Source organism: Marmota flaviventris, chromosome 1, assembly GCF_047511675.1.
Source record: "Marmota flaviventris isolate mMarFla1 chromosome 1, mMarFla1.hap1, whole genome shotgun sequence".
In the NCBI taxonomy this organism is placed as follows: domain Eukaryota; kingdom Metazoa; phylum Chordata; class Mammalia; order Rodentia; family Sciuridae; genus Marmota; species Marmota flaviventris.
The window spans coordinates 150946887-150965808 of record NC_092498.1 but is presented as its reverse complement, the minus strand read 5'-3'; the positions used below and the strand labels follow the sequence as shown (position 1 = coordinate 150965808).

The 18922-nt window shown below is 39.2% G+C and overlaps 1 protein-coding gene and 1 pseudogene across 1 annotated transcript in view; one reads left to right on the top strand and one right to left on the bottom strand.

Annotated features, from left to right (window-relative positions):
- The window catches only part of Znf70 (zinc finger protein 70), an 86283-nt gene that overhangs the window by 5682 nt on the left and 61679 nt on the right, over positions 1-18922 (bottom strand). Inside the window, exons 2-3 of the transcript XR_011708811.1 lie at positions 11397-11528; positions 1613-1825 (exon numbers count right to left, since the gene is read on the bottom strand). The gene's annotated coding sequence lies outside the window, so the exon portion shown is untranslated. The remainder of the gene's footprint in view (positions 1-1612; positions 1826-11396; positions 11529-18922) is intronic.
- LOC114081770 (KATNB1-like protein 1 pseudogene) lies at positions 5014-5878 on the top strand (annotated as a pseudogene).

Sequence of the window (18922 nt, the reverse complement as noted above, 5' to 3'; positions counted from 1 at the left end):
AAAGGCAAAGGAATGGAGCAGGAAAGAGATGAGAAACAGAGCCTTTGGCTTTCAAGCCAAAATCAAACTAATTGATGTGAAATAGTCTAAAAAGGAAATAAACACTAAAGTCCATGCTGTGTTTCAATAATTGAGTCCCAGGCCTCTTCTTGCCCATTCAGATGCAGAGCTAAATGGTCATAATCTTCTTGATATCTTCCAAGATCACATTTTACCCCTGGATGCACAAATGCTGCTACTATGAATATTGTCTCTTTAAAAGGTTTTTTACTTTATTAATAGCAACATTGTTTGGCAGACTGGATTCAATTATAGACAAAATATTCTACTACATTTACTTTCTAATTTTTATAGAAAATAATTTGTCACTAAAGATTTTAAAACATTAAAATCTTACCATTTAAAAATAACCACTACTGATCCCTCCCTAAATCTTTTTCCTTCCTTTCTTTCCATTATTTGGGATCAAACCCAAGGCCTTTTGCATGCTAGGCAAGCACTCTAGCACTAAGCTACACCCCTAGTGCTCTTGAGAGTGGTTATCACTAGGTTGCCCAGACTGGCCTCAAAATTGTGGTCAGTCCTGCCTCAACCTCCAGAGCAGATGGGATTAGAGGTGTATACACCATACGTGGCCCTTTCTGCCTTTTCTACACAAGATGCATATCCACTGTGTCACTTGCTGCTCACACTCACACTAGTCCTGGAATAGTGGGTCAGTTCATGATGGAGTTCAGCAGTGGTGAGTGCTGACACCCTAACCCAGCTGGAAGGGAGATTTGCAACAAGGGTGATAAACCAAGGCTAACATCTAAGTTGTAGTTTAGTTCTTATTTGTCACTATCCCTTGATTTTGTGTGCTAATGAGGTTGAGCATTTCTAAAGCTAGTGGTAGTCATATTATTAAATACTACAGAATAACTTCTTGATTCTTGTTCACAGACAGCAAGAACCCCAGCACTAGCAGGTGTGAACCTTGACTATCCTACTAGGTGCCTCACACCTGTCAAAATATGTGAATTTACCAGAACCCTGGTAAATGGTGGGCTATGTGTCCTTTGCATTATTGTCAGTACCAAAGTCTGATGTTAAATGTACCTAATGCACTCTAGGTTACTCGACTACAGGGATCACATAATGATTGACAATGTTTGGGACCTCTGTAAATATAATCCTTCCAGAGCAAACAGATGTGCTGAACTCCCTAGCCTGGTGACTTAAGTTATTCCATAGCTGAATTATGAATACAATTTTGTAGCCCAGAGTATCACCACTGGGACCAGTGCCTGGGTTCACATGTGCCTATTCTACTTACAGGGTCAAGAGTCTGATCACTCATCCCTAAATCATGTCCATCTAAGAATTGGTGACATTAAACTAACTTTCAGATTCTGCTGGGGAGATGGCTGAATAAATTGATTTATATTAAGTGTGCAGGGATGTGGGATTTTTATTTTTAGAAAATTGCCATTTGTGTTGTGCTGTGAACGTGGGAACATATCTTCTGGGGAAATGCACACAAGTGAACACATTCCCACCCACTATACACAGACTCACTGGTTAATACCTCCTATTGGTCATGCCAAAAACCACAAAAATAATAGAGCTTCACCTGGGGACTGTAATAGATGGTCATAAGTCTTCACTGCACTATCAGTTTCTTTCACCAAACCCCCAGTCCTCTTTTCCAGCAGGAATCTGGAATCAGGATGGCTTTGTAGACAGAAACAGGCAAGAAAGTTGAAACTTTTTCAGCACTTCAACTTTCCCTCAGCAAGTAAGTGAGTTGAGAATACATACAGTTTTCATTTGCTCCTGAGTCCACCTACAATTAAAGAAAGAAGGACACTTTGAGCATCACATCATGCCACATCCTGCTTGCACAGGACTTTGTTTACCATGATGACATGGGAAAACTAGATGGGAAACAGAGATCCAGGAAATGGTCAAAAAGTAAAGCCTAGAGGGCATATGCACCAAGGCCATCGTCTTTACATGGAATATTTCTCAAGTCCATTTTGGTTGATACATATAAAATTCCTTAATAACCAGAAAATGTATTATAAAGAGAAATTCTCACTGATTTTTGTAACTGATGCTGTCATACATGAATACAATCTGGAGTCAGGTATCCGTTGGCAAGAGACTTGCACTTGACATTCCTTGGCAAAGGGAATTGTGTAGATATCTATAAAGTACTTGGTCAGATGTTCATGTCTGAAGCTGATTAAAAAAGAAAGCAAAGGGGGCGGGGGAGCATGTATGATGTCAAAGAAAGAAAGACATCATTTCCTTGCTGATAGATAGAACTTTACCCTCTGCCTGGAAACTTGTGAGCTCTTACATCAGCACCACTGGGGAATCTAGGAGAATTCAGGATAATTTTCAGTACATAGGAGTTGCTAAAGAATGATTTGGGGATCTTTTTTGGAATAGACAGATAAGTGATTGAAAATACAGACTGAGTTTCTGCTGGAATGTACTCCTCATTGGATATAGGAACAAAAAGTAAATAGGAGAAAGATCAGTAGAGTAGAGAGGAAGGGAGAGGGGAAATACTGGGGACTGAATTAGAGCAAATTAATTTCCAATCCTAATGTATAGCTAAAAAGAATCAAACCAAAATTTTTAAAAGGAATAGAAAGGGGAAATAACAAAACCTTGGCTTTCTAGCTAAGTCTAACCAAATACACCTGAAACAGTCCATTTACGAATGGATTCATAATAAAATGCACTGTATGATTGAGTATCAGTAGCTTTTCAATCTTTCATCCCCATCTTGAAGCCCAGACATCTCCCCTAATTTTCACTTTAAATTTTGCCGAATTATTTGACTTTAACAGATCCATCACCTGCTGCTATTGCATTTATCATGTATTCTGTTTCACTTCTAGTCTTTGTGGTGAAATATATGTAATATTAATGATTTTAATCATTGGCAAGTGTTTATTTTGGTAGTATTAAAAGCTGAAAACTGGACTCAGGTTGAAGCTCATTGGTAGAGCGCTTGCCTTGCATATATAAGGCATATGGGTTCGATCCTCAGCACCACATAAAAATAAATAAATAAAAGTATTATAGGGCTGGGGCTGGGGCTGGGGCTCATTGGTAGAACACTGGCCTAGCATGTGTTAGGCACTGGGTTCGATTCTCAGCACCACATATAAATAAATGAATAAAATAAAGGTCCATCAACATCTAAAAAAATTAGAAATGTATTATATCCATCTGCAACTAAAAAAAAACATATATTTTTTAAAAGGCTGAAAACCTTCCACAAAATCAGCAACAGGTCAAAGATGTCTACTTTTACTATGGCTATTTATCACTGGACTTGATATTCTAGTTACAGCAATTAGATGAGAAAAATATTAAAGGTATCAAGTTTGAAGGGAAGAAATTAGATTATCTCTTCTCCCAGAGGACATGATCCCACACATTAAAAATCTCAAAGACTGCCCAAGAAAGTTCCCAAAAATTGATGAACAAATCCTGCAAAGTTGCAAGTCAGAAGATCAAAAGAAACATTTTGTCTGCCTGCACCAGTAATTACCAACACAAAAAAGACATTTTAAAAAGTAATTTCATGTATAAACACATCTAAAATAAAAAATACGTGTAGCAATAAATTTAAATAGGGAAGGAAATTTTGGTACACTTAAAACCAGAAATTGTTACTGAAAGAAACTAAAGACTAACTAAATAAATGTTAAAGCATGTGTGCTCGTAAATTTAAAAGACTTAATATTGGACTTAAAACAGTCCTCAGGACAAGAAAATGATTAGGGAAAATAGAGGCATTACCTAATGATAGAGAGATTGATTCTCAAAGAAGTCAAGAGAGTCTTTTTTTTTTTTTGTATGCACCTAACAACAAAGCATCAAAATTCTTGAGACCAAAATGGATGGAATCACAATGAGAAGTATATTAATACAGTATCATAGTGGAAGAGTTAAACACCCCTTTATCAGTACCTAAAGGATCCAGCAGGAATAGCATAAACAAGGTCATCATGTACTGAACAACTCTGTTATGGGTCAAATTATGTCCCTGAGAATAAAAAAAAAAAGTCTCACAACATGACCTTTTTTGGAATTACAGTCATTACAGATGAAATCAGTTAAGGTGAGGTCACCCTGAATTGGGGTGGACCTCTTATCCATTTGGCTGATGCTTTTGTAAGGAGAGGAAACAAATCCATGAAAAGGGAATGCCAGGCACTGGTGGAGGCAGAGTAAAGTGTTGAAGTTGCAAACCTGGAAAGCCAGCAAAGTGGTCAAAGGTAGAGGGGAGGGAAAAAAAAAAAAACAAGGAAAAATCTGCCCTATAGATTTGATACATGTCTACACTCTGATTATGGACTTTCAGCATTCAGAACTGTGAAACAGTTTATTTCTTTAAAAAACTGATTTATTTTATATATATATATAAAATAACTGATTTTATATATATATATATATATATATATATATATATATATATATATATATATATATATATATATATAAAATCAGTTATTTCAAGCCAAAGAGTTTAGTACCTTGTCATAGAAGTACCCCCAATAAAACTAAGAAAAGGGGCTGGGGCTGTAGCTCAGTGGCAGAGCACTTGCCTAGCATGTGTGAAACACTGGGTTCAATTCTCAGAACCACATAAAAATAAATAAATAAATAAATAAATAAATAAATAAAAGCATTATGTCCATCTACAACTGAAAAGTATTTTTTTAAAAAACTTCAAAAAGCACTATCATTCAACCAGACCTAATTGGTACTTGCACAATTGCCACTTCAACAATTAGACAATATAAGTTCTTCTCAAGGTCACAGGAAACATTTCTCAAGATGGACAACAGGGCCATCAAACATACCTTGACATAAGAAAACAAAAAGAATGGGAGTTTGAATGGCTCTGAGTGGGGCCTGGCCCTGCAGCTAACGGATGCTCTAGGCGGTCCAGTGGGTGGTTTGCCAGCACCAGTGCTGGTGTGAGGTGCCAGAATTTAAGAGATTATGACATCTGAAGCGCACAATGTTAAAAAGTGTAACTTTTGTAATAATATTGAGGATCATTCCATTGAAGAAAGATCTTCCTAGAAAAAAGATCTCTAATTTCACTAATAAAAACATGAAGCATGTTAAGAAATCTCTAAAAGAGTTGGCTGCTTTTATAAATACAACAGTTGAATGCTACATCCTTTCCCAAATCCTTGTTATAGTAAAAAAACAGCTCTCTAGATAAATGGGAACTGCTACATGGCAAATAAAGAAAATGAACTGGCTTGTGCAGGCTACCTGACTGCAAAATTATGCCATGATGATCATACATATTTGGTTAACTCCAGTGATTCTGGTTCTTCACAGACAGGAAAACTCATCATCTAAATACAGTGGTTTTTTTTTTTTTCCTGAGGTTTCTCTGGATCATGAAACAATGGCCCAAGCTTTATTTAGCAGGAGTTTGAGATTGAATGTAGCTTTAACTTTCTGGACAAAGAGAAGTATAAGTGAACTTGTAGCTTATTTAGTAAGAATAGAAGATCTTAGAATTGTGGTAGACTGCCTGCCTGTACTCACTAATAATTCACAGGAATAAAAATAATATCTCACTTGGCTGCTGAGTAGACTTGTTGACTCTTGTAAAGTCATTACTTAACAGCAAATTTGAAGAATATGTGATAGTGGTTTACACTGGCCTTAAGCTGTAATAAAAAGGTGGTGGTCATCCAAAACAAAAAAGTGATGAAAATATACAGATAAAGTTTTAAAATAACAAGTAAGTGGTTTGTGGGAACAAGAAAACCATCTTACTTTAGTTCCAGGATATACTGGTAATATAGCTAAGGATGTAGATGCTTATTTATTACAGTTGCATTGAGAGATTTTATTTACCAAAGAGCATTTGGTTATTCAAAACATCCTGGATTATGATTTCCAAAAATAGGCCTCTTCTGAGAACTGAGGAAGAACTGAAGCATTTTTTCTTTTAAAAATTCACTCAACAACCATAATTATGTGGGTTAGTCTCTGTATCCTCTATTCTGTACCATTGGTCTACAAGTCTGTTTTGGTGCCAATACCATGCAGTTTTTGTTACTATTGCTCTGTAGTATAGTTTAAGTTCTGGTATAGTGAGCCACCTGCTTTACTCTTCTTGCTAAGGGTTGCTTTAGCTATTCTGGGTCTCTTATTTTTCCAGATGAATTTAATGACTGATTTTTCTATTTCTGTGAGCAATATTATTGGAATTTTGATTGGAATTGCATTAAATCTGTATAGTGCTTTTGGTAGTTTGGTCATTTTGACAATATTAATTCTGCCTATCCAAGAACAAGGGAGATCTTTCCATCTTGTAAGATCTTCTTTAACTTTTTTCTCTCGCATTCTGTAGTTTCATTGTAGAGGTCTTTCACCTTCTTCATTAAGTTGATTTCCAAGTTTTTTTAATGCTCTTGTAAAAGGGGTAGTTGTCCTTGTTTCCCTTTCAGAGGATTTGTCACTGATATACAGAAATGCCTTTAATTTATGGGTGTTGATTCTGTATCCTGCTACGTTGCTGAATTCATTTACTAGTTCTAGAAGTTTTCTGGTGGAACTTTTTGGGACTTCTAAGTATAGAATCATATCATCGGCAAATAGTGCTAATTTGAGTTCTTCTTTACCTGTCTGTAGCCCTTTAATTTTTTTGTCTCTCTCATTGCTCTGGCCAGTGTTTCAAGAACTATGTTAAAAAGAAGTGTTGAAAGAGGGTATCCCTGTCTTGTTCCAGTTTTTAGAGGGAATATTTTCAATGTTTCTCCGTTTAGAATGATGTTGACCTGGGGCTTAGCATAGATAGCTTTTACGATGTTGAGATATGTTCCTGTTATCCCTGTTTTTCTAGTTTTTTTAACATGAAGGGGTGCTGTATTTGACAAAGGTAACAAAAACATACATTGGATAAAAGATAGCCTCTTCAACAAATGGTGCTGGGAAATTGGAAATTCATATGCAACAAAATGAAATTAAACCCCTGTTTCTCACCATGCACAAAACTCAAAGTGAATCAAGAACCTAGAGACACTGTGTCTATTAGAAGAAAAAGTAGGTCCAGATCTCCATCATGTGAGTTTAGGTCCCAACTTCCTCAATAAGACTCCTATAGTGCAAGAATTGATATCAAGAATCAATAAATGGGATGGATTCAGGCTAAAAAAGCTTCTTCTCAGTGAAAGAAACAATCAGTGAGATGAATAGAGAGCCTACTAACTGGGAACAAATTCTTACCACACGCACATCAAATAGAGCACTAATCTCTAGAATATATAAAGAACTCTATTTAAAAACCCAAAAAATAACCCAATCAATAAATGGGCCAAGGAACTGAACAGACACTTCTCAAAAGAGGATATACAATCAATCAGCAAATATATGAAAAAATGTTCAACATCTCTAGCAATTAGAGAAATGCAAATCAAAACTACTCTAAGATTTCATCTCACTCCAGTCAGAATGTCAGCTATTAAGAATAAAAACAACAATAATTGTTGGTGAGCATGTGGGTAAAGAGGCACACTCACAAATTGCTGGTGGGACTGCAAGTTGGTGCAGCCAATATGGAAAGCAGTATGGAGATTCCTTGGAAAACTTGGAATGAAACCACCATTTGACCCAGCAATCCCTCTCCTCAGTCTATACCCAAAAAACTTAAAAATAGAATACTACAGGGACGCAGCCACATCAATGTTTATAGCAGAACAATTCATAATAGCTAAACTGTGGAACCAACCTAGATGCCCTTCAGTAGATGAATGAATAAAGAAAATGTGGTATATATACACATGGAATATTATTCAGCATTAAAAGAGAATAAAATCATGGCATTTTCATGGATGAAGCTGGAAAATATAATGCAAAGTGAAGTTAGCCAATCTCAAAAAATCAAAATGATTTCTCTGATTTAAGGATGATGATCTATAATATACTGTGGGGGGCGAATTAAATAAACTCTAGATAGGGCAAAGGGGGAAAGGGGAGGGAGGGTAAGGGAGGGGGCATAGGGGTAACAAATATGGTGGAGTGTGATGGTCATCATTAAGACACGAAGAAGACACGAAGGATGTGACTACTTTTGTACAACCAGAGATATGAAAAATTGTGCTCTATATGTGAAATATGAATTGTAATGCATTCTGTTGTCATATATAACAAATAAAATTTTTTTAAAAATTCACATAATAAGACCTCTAATGAAAACCTAACAATCTATTTCACATCCAGTGGAAAAATATCCAAAAGGAGCAGCTTCAACTTCAATGATGTGAAAGTGCACTACAAAGATTGTTCGCCTTTGCTACATTTGGGATTTATGTGATTTTCTGGTAAAATTGTTTAAGAATTACTGGGTCTTAATGTAGTCCTGCTTAAAAATATGATTTATACTATGTGAAAAAATAAGACATGACTTATTACTAGGAACCACAAAGACCAATCATTAATTTTTATTGTATTTTATTAAAAAAAACTTGAATGTGTAGTGCTATTTTCTTTTGTTGAATAGACTTTCAAAGTTTAAAACATAATAGTAAATAACCAATATTAAAAACTTTTGTCCACACTCAGATATAGTGTATGCAAGTGCCTTAATTATTAATAATTAAGCTAATGTGTTATGACACCAATATCTTTTTTTTTTAAATAAAAAACCTCCCAGACACCATGGATTCTATAATCCCAGCCACTCAGGAGGCTGAGGTAGGAAGTCCAAGGCCAGCCTCAGCAACTTAGGGCCACTTTATCTCAAAATAAATAATAAAAAGAGCTAGAAATATAGCTCAATGATAGCCCTGGGTTCAATACCCAGTACCAAAAAAAATTTTTTTAAACTAAAAAATTAAAACAAACCATGTTTCTGGCATGATAAAATCATGAAAGTAAATCAGGGACTTACATTTATGTAGAATATTGTTGCTGAAATATTTTCCATGCTATTTTTAAAACTTGAGAATGTTGTTAGAAGCTCTGATTTTTTTTTTAGCCAGAATGTTCATGTCATGTATGTATGCTATCTCTATAAAGAAAAAGGTGAATTTGGGTTTGAATGAATGATTAACTGGAAGTGTCCATGGAGTTGACTAATTTATATTCATTTTTATTATGTATATATTTCTAATATTTTTCACTATTATATCATGTAAGCTTCATTCATTTGAGTAGATTCACTAAATATTTTGAAAAACAAAATAGAGTGGGAAAATATAAAATATGCTTCTGGAACAAAATTAGAATTCAACAACAGAAAGAGAACTAGAGAACTCCCCAAATATTTGGAGATTACACAACATAATGTACAAAACTCATGGGTCAAAGAAAAGCCTATATGAAAATTTTTAAGTATTTTGAACAAAATTAAATTAAAACACACCTTTGTAAAACTCTGTTGAATGCAGTTAAAACAGTGCTCAGAGGGAAATCTATACCACCATATACAATATTATAGAAAATCAGTAGACCTAAAATCAATAAGTTCCCATCTTACAAAAACAGAGGGGGAAATCACTGTAATATAAAACAGAAGAAAAGAAAAAATAACAATTATTTTGGGAAATAGTAAGGGAAAAAGAATATCAATACCTAAAATCAGAATACCTAAAATCTAGGTCTTTAAAATAATCCAAAAACTCTATAAAACTCAAGCCAGTATACCCACATAAAAAGGAAAATACACAATAAACCAATAGTATTAAATTAAAGAAAAGATATCACTAGTGAGTCCATAAACAATAGAAGAAGGAAAATGAAGCAATATTTTTAACAACTCTCTGCCCACAAATTTGATAGTTTTGATGAAATGGGCCAATTCTTCAATGGCAAAAACAACCAAAAACTCACTCAAGGAAAAAGACAATTTGAACCATCGAATATCTATTAAGGAACTTAAATCATCAACTAATAACATTTCATAAAAGAAAGCACCAGACCCAGATGGATTCTCTTCCGAAGCCTGCCAAGTTCCTACAAAAAAATATATAATCTTATCATTCAAGTTAGTAATCATAATCTTAGGTATTTGCCCATTAAATTAAAAATCTTTGTCCATCAAAATAGAAGGGAGACTATTAGACAAATGGAAGGGTCTCACAGAAAGGAGAAGGAGAGGGTAAGGGTGGGTAACTGGGGGTTAAGGGATGAATAGATCAAAGTATGTTATATTCATGTACAAACATGCCACAGTGAAATCCATTATTCTGTTCATTCATATAAAATTTAGAAATATATGCACACAAAAACATACACAGGGCCTGCTGTTGATATTTACATCTGTCATCCGAGCAACTCAGGAGGCTGAAGCAAAAGAATTGCAAATGCAAAGCCAGCCTCAGCAACTTATCAAGCCTGTAAGGAACTTAATGAGACCCTGTCTCAAAATAAAAATAAAAAAGGTTGGGGGCACGAGAATGTTTATGGCAGCTTTAATTATAGTTGCACAAACTGCAAGCAAATGAGATTCCCTGTAACAGGTGAATGCACCAACAAATTCTACTACATGTATCTAGTGAAATTTTATTCAATAATAAAATCCTTCAGTTACAAAGTTATAGAGATTTTAAAATCTTAATTGTGTACTGAAAAAATGAAATAAGTCATTCTGAAAAAAGCTGAATACTCTATGACTCAAACTATAAGAAATTCTGGGGGAAAAAACTATAGAGACAGAAAAAATGCTGGGCAAAGAAGAGAGGGATTTAGAAGTGAAGTTAAGGGAATGTTCATGACAGGAAAATTAATTACATGTAACTAGCATGTATGACATTATGCATTTATCCAAATCCATAGAACTGTGTAACACTAAGTGAATCATAATGAAACTCTGGACTGTAGTTAAGAATAATTTACTAACATTTGTTCAGTCCTTGCAGTAAATAAACAAATAAATAACACTATGGCAAGTTGTTTAAAAAAAGGAAACCAAATCTAACAATTATGCATAATTATAATGCACAACTAAAAGCATTTTTTTAAAAAGGAAACTGGGGTAGGGTTGAGAACTTTATATACTGTCTGTTCAGTTTGTATGTCAACCTAAAACTGTTTCAAATAAATCCTATTTTTAAAAAAATCTGGTGACATTATTTCAGGAAGAGATCTATAGCAGCTAATTTTCAAAATTTGGCTACATGTTTAAATATTGCATTGAGATGTTGTTTGTCTTTACAAATGAACCAAATTTTAAGATATAAATATATCTTTACTGAGTACTTGTAGAACTCCTGATTTGCTTAATGAATTAAAATTTTCATACAGAAAATGCAAGAATACTGCATAGTACTTTTAAAGTTTTCTCTTAAATATGGGACACTGAATAAACCTATATTCATTATTCTTGAATTTAGGAAATGATTGAATTTGCACAGTACCTTCATTCGATTCTTCTGCAGGGTGCACCCTATTGTGCAGACAAAGGCAGATACTTGTGACCCACTGTGTGGGGTTGGCAGTAGATTATCTTGACCTCTGAGGAGCAATTCTTCTAGTGGGGAGGCAAGAACCTGGGAAATGTATTGTAAGAGACAGATGTTGACATCTCACTGGCAGAAAACCATTGATAATTAGTAATTTTTTCATAGTTCCAACTTTTTTTGAATGTACACATAAAACATGTACATTTCTCTGAGTCCACTGTGACATTTTATACATGTATGTACAATGATAGTCATTAAGTTACTTTGTGGTGAGACCAGTCCTGTCCTTTACAAAAACAAGGGTGTACCTAAAGGACATTATGTTAAGTAAAATAATCTCACTCATATGTAGAATCTAAAAATGTTGATCTCAGAAGTTGAAAAGAGTAGCTACCAGAGACTGGGAATATGTTGGTGAATGTGTTTCATGTCACAATTAGATATTAGGAATAATTTCTGATGTTTTATTGTATAATGACTATAGTTCACAATAATGCAATGTTATATTTCAAAATAAAAGAGAGAATTTTGAGTGTTCTCAGTCCAAATTTTTGATCTCCCTTTTCACTGTGCATACATCAAAGCCATCTGAGTGAGAGCTGGAGTTCAGGAATATCCTTCAGGATGGTGCACACTAAAAACCTCACTGAATGATTATAAAGACAATGCCTTATTATGATGAGATCATAAAGAAAGGTGGAGAAGATTTACTCAGTGCACAGGGGCTGGGCCTCATAGCCTAGAATAAAACTCTACTTAGAAGCTATACCTGTGAAAGGCATCTACACCCCACTATACCTCAATCTTCTGTTTGGGGATGTAGATGTTAATATGGCCTATGTTATGTTGTAAAGATAACAATTATTTAAGAAGAGACATAAACTCTCCTTCCTTTGCATGATTTGATGCTTTGCAGCTCAAGGAAAATATCGTTACTTCCCAAGATCCCCACATCAGCACCACAGAGTGGGCAGAACAGGGGCTGACATCCACATCTTACAATTCAAGGAATTGAAATTTAAAGCCAATACAGATGCCTGATGGATCTGAGACAAAAAATGTAGTTACTTCCCTGGGGACAGAGATTCCTGAACACCTGAATCCTCTAGATGATGCCCTGGAGCCCTAAACCAAGAACTCTTTCCACTCTTTCTAAAATTCTCCTATGCCAAGATTTCCTCAAGAATACTGATACCCTGAAAGAAGTACCTGAGCCCCACCCCACCAAAAAAAAATTAGTTCAAGTTACAACCCCTACCTTTTCATTCCTGACCTAAACTTAATTTATTTTGCACCTATTGTTTAATTTCTGGCCTAAATGAAATAAAACCCATATGAAGGACAACAAAAAGCCCAACCTTCTGACCATCCTCCTTAGCATCTTCTTACTGTCAGCTGCCTCTCCTCAAGCCCTCCTGATAAGCAGTTAACCACTCCAAGTGACCAGTGGTCTCCCTGGCTCTCAAACTGGCTCAGAACTTAGGACATCCCAAATCAACTGCCACTTTATGGCTGTGCCAAAAATCAATGTTCCTTCAACTGTCCAACAGTGGGTGAGTGATTAATGCCAATTAAATGTTTCCTGCTGGGCTGGTGCTTTGATGGTTCAATGGAGGAAGTTGGCATATCCCTACATCTGCTACCTGCTGATCTGCCCACTGACAGAACAGCTGCACCAAGGCCTGGCTGAGAATAGGTAATGGCTGTGTCCACTCTGATCATGAGTCTTCCTGATAGTAATGTTTCTCACCCAAACCCAGGCTCACAACCTCTCATCTCTCCCCAGCTCCTTCAGGGGCAAGGGACAGTCTTACTTACCTTTTGTCACCTCACCCCAAGACCCTCCATGAGAGAGCCACTAGGCTCTGATTCCTCCCATCACCATATGTCCACACCTTTGGTCAGATGGCACTGTCCCTGGTCAATACATTCTCCCAGCATCCCCAAAATAGCAAAAATTCTGTACTCATCAAGCCCAGGACATCTCACTCAGAGATCTCAGTTTCTTTCCTTTTTCTTGAAAGGTTAATAAAATAGGTACTTGTCATTCCGTTTTTCTGTATGCTTAACAAAACACTGTTGAAATCTTAAGAACTGTTTGCTAATCTTGTTCCCAGAATGTGCTGTCCCCAACTGTGAACTGTTTGCTAATCTTGTTCCCAGAATGTGCTGTCCCCAACTGCCAAACTGCAGAATGTAACTTCCCTCCCTGCCCTCTCCAAGGAATGTATATAAGCTCTGCTTAAACTGTTCTCAGGGCTCTTTGCTCTATTCAAGTGAGCTCTGAGCCCCAGCATGCTGGACCCCCAATAAACCCTTTGCTGTTGCATGAGATAGTCTCTTGGTGGTCTCTTCCTCCGACGCTCGCCTGACCTTTACATTTGGAGGCCCCAGCGAGATCCGGCAGCGGTGGATGAAAAACCCCCAACGGGCCCCTCTCGGGGTAAGTAAGGCACCTCTTTCTGGTTTCAGGTTTCAGGTTCCAGGTTCCAGGTTTCAGGTTTCAGGTTCCAGGTTCCAGGTTTCAGGTTTCAGGTTTCAGGTTCCAGGTTTCAGGTTTCAGGTTCCAGGTTTCAGGTTTCTGGTTTCAGGTTTCAGGTTTCAGGTTTCTGGTTTCAGGTTTCAGGTTTCTGGTTTCAGGTTCCAGGTTTCAGGTTTCAGGTTCCAGGTTTCTGGTTTCTGGTTCCAGGTTTCAGGTTTCTGGTTCCAAGTTTCAGGTTTCTGGTTTCAGGTTAGGGCTGGCAAAGTGGCTGTCAGTAAAGAGTGTGAGCTCTCTCCGAAGGTGGCTAACAGACATGTCACAGAGCCACAGGCCAAGTCCCTGGGGGATGCCCCAGAGGACTCGGGAAATCGAGGAACAATAGTCTCCTCGACTCAGTGATATTTTGTTTCGGATTCAGTATTGCCAGCCCATCGGGTTTTGCCTGCTACTCAGTCCTAGTCTCAGTGTTAGAGGTCCATTGCCTGTCTTTATTGTCTTGTCTTATCTGTGTCGTGTGTCCTTGCTATCACTGTTTGTGTATCTTTCATTATGGGACAGAGCACTTCAAAGCCTCTGTCCCTGACCCTTGATCACTGGACCAAAGTCCGCTTAAGGGCTCAGAATCTTTCTTTTTCAGTAAAACGCCGGACCTGGCAGACTCTCTGTGCCTCAGAATGGCCCACCTTTGGAGTCGGATGGCCCCCAGGAGGATCTTTCTACTCCCCACTAATTCAAAAAGTCAGAGATATTGTCTTTCAGCTGGGGCCACATAGCCATCCAGATCAACAGCCGTATATCTTAACTTGGCAGGACCTCTGCGAATTTCGTCCTCCATGGGTGAAGCCTTTCCTTGTCCCTGCCCCCGCTCCTATTCCTTCCCCCACAATTCTATCTCTCAAACCCTCTGCTCCTCCTCCTCCACCACCCTCTGTTCTCCCTGAGTCTCAAGATTTGACTCTACTGGACTCTCCTCCCCCTCCTTATCTCCTGCCCTCGTCCCCCAACCCCCAACCCCCTCTAAGTGATTCCCCTGCTGCTGACTCAGCCTCTCCACCATTGGAGGAAACTGAGCAGGCCCAGCGCCCTCCAGATGACTTCCCCGCGGCACACACAGCCCCTCCTCCCCTGGAGGAAGCTGGCCTGGCTAAAGGAACTCGCCGGCGGCGAATGATTAAAAACCCTGAAGCCCCCGTGATACTCCCCCTCTGTCCTTACGGGCCAATGATAGACGATGGCCATGGAGGAGAAATGCAAGCCTACCAGTATTGGCCTTTCTCCTCTTCAGACCTATATAACTGGAAAAATAACAATCCCCCTTTTTCCGAGGACCCCACCCGGCTCACAGGTCTGATTGAGTCATTGATGTTTTCACACCAGCCTACTTGGGATGACTGCCAACAACTCCTAGGCACTCTCTTCATGACAGAGGAACAAAAGAGAATCCTCCTGGAAGCTAGAAAAAATATCCTCGGACCAGATGGGCGACCAACACAACTTCCCAACATAATCGAAGCCGACTTCCCCTTGAACCGACCCAACTGGGACCCCAACACCTTTGAAGGTAGGGAGCATCTGTCCACTTATCGCTGGGCTCTAATAGTGGGTTTCCAAGCGGCCGCTAGGTGACCAACTAATTTGGCCAAGGTAAGAGAGATTATTCAAGGGCCTGATGAATCTCCCTCTATGTTTCTAGAGAGAATTATGGAGGCATATAGGAGATATACTCCTTTCGATCCTTAGGCAGAGGATCAAAAGGCATCTGTCACGATGGCCTTTATTGGGCAAGCTGCCCTGGATAGTAAAAGAAAGTTACAACACTTAGATGGATTACAAGATATGACTTTGAGAGATTTAGTCAGAGAAGCCGAGAAGATATACTATAAGAGAGAAACTGAGGAAGAGAAGGGAGCAAAGGGAGGATGAGAGAAGCAAAAGACAGACTAAGTCGTTGACTAAGGTCCTGGTCACAACAGCAAATAGGCCAGAAATTAAGAAACAGGGAGACAGGAAGGAATACCTGGGCCCACGCCAAAAGCCACCCCTGGCCTCAGATCAATGTGTCTACTGTAAAAAAAAAAAAAAAAAAAAAAAAACACTGGGCCAAAGAGTGCCCTAAAAAGAGACAGCCATGCCAGCCAGCCATTCTGACTCTGGAGGATGACTAAGAAAGTCGGGGCTCAGATCCCCTCCCCGAGCTCAGGGTAACTTTTGAAGTGGAGGGGACCCCAGTAAACTTTGAAGTGGATACAGGGGCAGTATACTCAGCCCTTAAGGCCCCATTGGGCCCTCTATCAAATAAAAGGTCTCTATTTCAAGGGGCTAACGGCAGTAAATATTGGGCTTGGACAACTAAGAGGACCATAGACCTGGGGAAAGGAAAAATCCATCATTCCTTCCTAGTGATCCCAGAATGCCCAATCCCATTGATAGGCAAAGATCTGCTCACCAAGCTCCAGGCCAAAATAACTTTTAACCCTAAAGGCCCCCAAATGAAATTTCTAAATCCTTCAATATCCTCTGAGCAAAGAAGCTAAAGATGGGATAAGGCCCCATATTCAGAAATATCTGGCCTTAGGGGTCCTAAGGCCCTGTCAATCGGCCTGGAACACTCCCCTGCTACCAGTAAAAAAAAGCCAGGAACCGGGGACTATCGCCCCATACAAGACCTAAGAGAGATCAACAACAGAGTGCAGGACATTCACCCCATGGTACCTAATCCATACAATCTGCTTAGCACTCTGAACCCTGAACGAAAATGGTATACTATTCTGGACTTAAAAGATGCTTTCTTTTGCTTGCCTCTGCATAAAGATAGTCAGTTGCTGTTTGCTTTCAAGTGGGTAAACCCAAAAACCGGAACGTCTGATCAACTAACTTGGACCAGACTCCCACAGGGGTTCAAAAACTCCCCCACTCTCTTTGATGAAGCCCTCCACAGAGATCTCAACAACTTCAGAACTACGCACCCCGAAGTCACCCAGCTTCAATATGTGGATGACCTGCTACTGGCAGCTGACACCAAGGAAAACTGTGAGTCTGGGACCCAAGCACTATTATCCGAGCTTGCTCAACTCGGGTATAGAGCTTCTGCCAAAAAGGCCCAAATTTGCCAGCAAGAAGTAATCTTCCTGGGCTATTCCCTTAGGGGCGGTAAACGATGGCTCACTGAGCCCAGAAAACAAACCGTTGTGCAGATACCACCCCCATCTAACAGGAGGCAACTCAGAGAGTTTCTTGGGACTGCTGGCTTTTGCAGGTTATGGATACCTGGGTTTGCATCCTATAGCCTACTTATCTAAAAAGCTGGACCCAGTGGCTGATAGATGGCCCCATTGCCTAAAAGCTATAGCAGCGGCGGCCCTACTAATCAAGGATGCTGATAAGTTAACCCTGGGGCAGAAGCTAACCATTATAGCCCCCCATGCCCTAGAGAGCATCATCCGCCAGCCACCAGACAGATGGCTATCAAACTCTAGAATAACACACTATCAGAGCCTGTTGCTTGACAAGGACAGAATAATGCTGGGACCCCCCGCCCCGCTTAACCCGGCTACACTACTACCTGAACAATCATCAGGACCCGTCACTCATGACTGTCAACATATACTGGCAGAAGAAACCAGTATACGATGGGATTTAAAGGATCAGCCACTGCCCCACCCTGAGGTCATACGGTTTACTGATGGCAGTGGCTTCCTCCAGGACAATAAGCGGCGAGCTGGGGCAACAATAGTTAGCGGAACTAAAGTCATCTGGTCCTCTAGCCTCCCGGAGGGAACATCAACTCAAAAGGCAGAGCTGATCGCCCTCACAAAGGCATTAGAACTAGCGGCAAGCAAAAAGGCCACTATATACACAGATAGCCGCTATGCCTTCGCTACCACTCATATACACAGGGCTATCTACCAGCAAAGGGGACTATTAGCCTCGGCAGGAAAGGAAATAAAAAACAGAGATGAGATCCTCCGCCTCCTCTCAGCAGTGCAAAGCCCTAGAGAACTAGCTATAGTGCACTGTCCAGGACACCAGAAAGGAAACGATCCCGTAGCGGTCGGGAACAGGAGGGCAGATGAAGAGGCTAAATTGGTAGCCCTAAACAGAGTAACCATGTTAACACTTTCCACACCGGGGGAACATAAGTCAGGAGATTTAACTACATCGGAGCACCCCGACAACTTAACATCTAAGGACACTGACACTGAACTCCTCAATTTCACTGAGCCCAGCCTGCAATTTCAGAAAGCCCTACACTACGTTAAAAATGTACATCAACTCACTCACCTTGGTTCAAAGAAACTGCAGGCATTCCTGAAAGATCAAGAACAGAGTTTTCCACTAACCGACTCACAGTGAAAAGAAATAGCTGAACAGGTAACAAAAGCCTGTCAGGTCTGTCAATTGGTTAAAGCTTACCCTTCCAAGCTTCCTGCAGGAAAGCACCTACGAGGAACCAGACCAAAACAATTCTGGGAAATGGACTTTACTGAAATTAAGCCAGCAAGGTATGGACTTAAATATGTCCTAATCTTTGTAGATACATTTTCAGGATGGATTGAAGCCTTCCCCACAAAAAAAGAAACGGCGCAAATGGTGGTCAAAAAGATCCTGGAAGATATTTTTCCAAGATACAGCCTGCCTAAGGTAATAGGGTCTGATAATGGACGGGAGTTCGTGGCCCAGGTAAGTCAGGGGTTAAGCAGGACCCTGGAGATTAATTAGAAGTTACATTATGCTTATAGACCCCAGAGCTCAGGACAGGTAGAAAAAATGAATAGAACCATTAAAGAGACCTTAATGAAATTAAGCTTAGAGACCGGCATAAAAGATTGGACTATGCTCCTGCCTTATGCACTGTTTCGTGCAAAAAAAAAAATACTCCCTCTGTTTCTTTGTGTAACCTCACCCCCTATGAAATTCTCTATGGTGCCCCTCCTCCAGTAAGGGACCTGGTGGCAATCTCTCCACCCAGACATTTGTCAGCTGGCTATAGGTCTTTCCT